The following is a 4406-nucleotide window of genomic DNA, read 5'->3' as shown; positions in this document are numbered from 1 at the left end:
CCACTTCCTCCACTTCATCCACTTCCTCCACTTCCTCCACTTCCTCCACTTCCTCCAATTCCTCCACTTCCTCCACTTCCTCCACTTCGTCAACTTCGTCCACTTCCTCCACTTCATCCATTTCAACCGCTTCCTCCACTTCCTCAACTTCGTCCACTTCGTCCACTTCCTCCACTTCGTCCACTTCCTCCATTTCCTCAACTTACCCCCCTTCCTCCACTTCGTCAACTTCGTCAAGTTTGACCTCTTCGTCAACTTTGTCCACTTCCTCCAATTCGTCCACTACGTCAACTTTGTCCACTTCCTCCACTTGCTCCACTTCGTCCACTTCGTCCTCTTTGTCCACTTCGTCAACTTCGTCCACTTCGTCCACTTCGTCCACTTCAACCACTTCCACCACTTCCTCCATGATGAGTCAATATTTTCTTCACTTCACTTAATCTATTGTGCTAGAATTAATGAGGGATTTGTGCTTGAATGTCCAGTATTTTCCTATTTTTGCTAATTGTGCTTAATTTGACCAGAAATTGTTATTTTAATTAATTTGGATTATTTGAGCTTATTATTTTCATTTTGGATTGTAGGAAAATTTTTAAAATACAATTCGGGACATTTAGAGGTCAAAAGAAAAGGCCACATCTATATCTTAAGCTAAAATGAGAGAGGAGGTGTAGATTTCATGTTTGGGGGTACACACGGAGATGGGCTGGAATGTAAAATACACATACTGATTCCATTTAAAAGCAATGTTACGGCCTACATTAGGAGCTACACGCTGCAACTGTTGAGCAAAGTTTTGAGGGAGCAACACTTCATCTTTGTTGGGCTTTTAGAGAGTCACGGCCCATAGCAGCAGAGAAAGAATATCACGCGTCCAGCGATCTGCACCCACGGCCTGCTCATTCACGCGGTCCAGCATCTTGGATTCATGAAAGCATCAGTACACGTCCAGCAACTCAGCACACGTCCAGAACCTTAGCATCACGGTCCAGCATGGGCAGCGGAGCCCAATGATGGTTGAAGAGAAGGGCTTGGATGCACACATCCAGCAGCCTTCACGGTCCAGCAACTCCCATCCAGCAAGCTTGGAGAGAATTTGAATTGGAGGGTTTTCACGCGGAGAATGGGAGGCACAGAGGTGTCCAAAGAAGAATCATTTTCTTCACGTGGACAGCAGCAAAGCTTGGACGGTCACGGTTGGAAGCATTGGAGGATTTATTATTAGGCTCTAAAGAAAGGAGGGCTGCCACGTCTTTGAAGGGGGTGTAGCAAGAATTAATTGGGGAGCATTCATCAAAGAGGGCTGGTTCATTAGGGCTGCTGCACGTGGAATTTTGGGGGTTTCATCTTTCATTTAATGGAAGCACACAGCTGAGGTGTGTCTCGGCCTGGAGCTGTAGCCGCCACCGAAGAGGAGGTAGAGCGGAAGAAAGAAAGAAAGCATGCTGTTACGGGATTGTGGATGAAAAAGCTGGAGAAAATGTTGGAGCGTGGAGATGAAGAGAAGAAGCTACTGTCACGGTGATTTGTTAGGAGAAAATGCTGGAAGAAGTGGATGTACATGGAGGTGGGGTTCTCGGTCACAATAGCAAGAATTGTGTGATTCTTTCTTGTAGCTAGGAGAAGTGCAGCATTGGTCCACCAGCATATGATTTTCACGGAAGAAAGTGGTCCATGTAGTAGTAGTGTATGATGCTTTCAATTCATTTAGTTTGTTTGCACGGTGATATGATTTTGATTCCAGCAAATATACTTTCATTTTGCTTTTAGAGAGAGTGGGACGGTCCTACTAGAAGTCACACTTGTTTTCATTTTGCAAATGAACATGTTTTTTTTGTTTGCCTCTCTTAGATAATGCACATGTTATTGGGTCCAGCAGCAGCTCTCTTTACCACCTTTTTATTTTGCTTTCTTTTTAAACATGAGATAGACGTAATTGATTGAAGAAGAGGTGCAACACCGGTTTTGCTTTCTTGGAATAGGATGGTGATTATTCTAGGAAGAAGCTAAGTGTTGGTTTCATTTTTAAAAAAAGACAAAAAGCTTTCAATAGTTAGTTTTTATTTTGGAGCATCTTTCATTTCATTTTGGAGAAAGGTTTACCTTAGCAAAGGTGTCATGCCTTCTTGAAAGAATTTTCTTTTACTTTATTCTAAAAAGCTACTTCCACTTCCAACATTTTCATTGCAATTGTCACATCCATTCTCGGTTACTCACTTGTTTATTTTATTTTATTCCATTTGCATGGTGCTTAAATTTATTTACGTGTTCAATATGGGCTCAATCAAAAGTGTTGTTGCCACGTCCCTTATGTAGGAGCTCCAAGGATCTTTTTTAATTGCATTTCAAGTGAAAAAATATGCCAATCAAGGGCTGCTGCAACGTCTTTCATCTAGGAGCTCCAAGGGTGTTCTTTTAAATTATTTTCTTTTGGTAGATGAATGGGTCACGGTTAATGGAGAAGTTTTATTTTCTTTTATTTTGCCTTAAAATATTTTATATCATATATTGAAATGATTTTTTTTGGTGAATGTGTAGGATAGATGACAATATTGTGCATTTAATGTTTTAGCTCAAGCGTTGCATTGTTACAGCTGGAATTGTGTTTGAATATTTATCTGTTGTAGTTTCCATTTTAATGCTTTCATTTATATTTGTGTTTAATTCTCATTTTTAATTTAGTTCATTCTAATCACAAACATTTTCAACCCTCCCCCACTACGTGTTGATCTAAGACTGAACCACATAATTGGTCCTTGAGAGACGATCTAGGAGTCACTTCCTAGCACTATATTGCATTCTTTAATGCACAACAAATTTGATGGGCCGTGACAGCCCGCATCAAATTTTGGCGCCGCTGCCGGGGACCAACGGTTCGGTCTTAGGTCTTTTGTTGTGTTAGTGTGTGTTGTGTTTTGTCTTGTGTTGTGAGTGTGATGTTCTGTTTTTTGTGTGCGTGTTGCATGTATAAATGTGTTGTGTTTTATTTGTTTCGTAATTTTTAGTATTTTTCTTTTTCCATGTCTACCTATTCTGGTTATGTGAATAATGCTTATTCTGTGAGTGCCTCTGATCATGATTCTCCTTTTGCATGGTACTCTGATTGTAATTCTGCTAATTTTTATGTTGAGAACTATATGGCTCATCCTCAATTTCTTGAGAGCGCTCCTCGTGAGCCGGTTCCACCTACAAAGGATGATATTCATTGCGTTCTAAGCACTGGACTGATATATTTGCTCCCTAAGTTTCATGGTTTTGCAGGAGAATGCCCACATAGACATTTGGAGGAGTTCCACATCATGTGCTCTTCAATGAAGCCTCCACATGTCCCTCTTGATCACATTTTCTTGAGGGCATTTTCGCATTCATTACAAGGAGTAGCTAAGGATTGGAAAGACTCTCTTCCTCTATGATCTGTTACCGTGGGGATATCTTGAGCATCAGTTTCTGAGCAAATTCTCCCCTGTGTAGTATGGTTACAACAACAATCCTGGATGGAATGACTCTAGCTTGGGATGGTATAATGCGCCACAACAACATCATTATCCAGAACCACCATTCTAGAGTACTTTTATGTCTCCACCAGTGATAACAGTTGAAAAACTGTTATTTTCATGCTTAAAATTGATACTAAAAGCAACCTTTAACACCTAGAAACTAGCTTGAAATCATGCTTTTGGTCATATTTTTAGAAATAAGAGAGCTGGATAGGTTTATGCTTGATTTCAGTGTTTTTGTGCAGGTTTTAAGGTGAATTTGGTGAAAGAAATGAAGAAGGACAGAGATGAAATCAGAAAAGACATCAAAAAGTGCAAAAGGAGAAGCCGCAACTGCCGCTCAGCGGCAGTTTACCGCTGAGCGGCACTCAGGCAGTCACGTTGGATCCGTTGAGGGGTGAAAAGGCCGCTGAGGGGAAGAAAACAACTCACACACTTACCGCTGAGCGGTAGTTTACCGCTAAGCGGCACTATTTTTGGGCTTGGGCCTAATTTTCTGTATTTTTAGAATAGTATATAAGCTTTAGGACGTCCTAGGGTTTGTATCTTTAGCTGAGACGAAGCAAACACTCTCTTTTCCACCCCTTGAACGAAGATCTTGGATGCTCAGGCTACCTTCTCCTCTTTCTAGGGTTTTATCTTTCATTCTTTCATTATTGTTCATCTAGTTTCACCATGAATATGGTGAACTAAACCTTGTATTGTTGTTGGGGAATCAATGTAGTCTTGTGAAACTCTCATATATGGAATTTGATTTAATGTCTTATATTAAGATATATGCTTTCTTTTATCATTAGCTAGGATTTTTCCTCTTTGCTTATTGCTTGCTTTGTTTAACTCATTCATTGCCATGATTATTGATTTTGTCGATACGGGAACGTACGAGGAAGTCTAGATCTGGGGAATTTC

General features: G+C 40.6%; 1 long non-coding RNA gene across 1 annotated transcript; it reads left to right on the top strand.

Moving 5' to 3' along the window:
• Window positions 1–337: 337 nt before the first annotated feature.
• LOC148196489 (uncharacterized) lies at window positions 338–4111 on the top strand. Its single transcript, XR_015780655.1, has 2 exons — window positions 338–3518; window positions 3743–4111. It is a non-coding gene; the product is annotated as an uncharacterized LOC148196489 (long non-coding RNA).
• Window positions 4112–4406: the final 295 nt, after the last annotated feature.

This window comes from Vigna umbellata, chromosome 7, assembly GCF_029865625.1.
Source record: "Vigna umbellata cultivar VRB3 chromosome 7, Vumbellata_1.0, whole genome shotgun sequence".
Lineage (NCBI taxonomy): Eukaryota > Viridiplantae > Streptophyta > Magnoliopsida > Fabales > Fabaceae > Vigna > Vigna umbellata.
The sequence above is the reverse complement of the archived record's forward strand: the minus strand, read 5'-3'. Positions and strand labels throughout refer to the sequence as shown.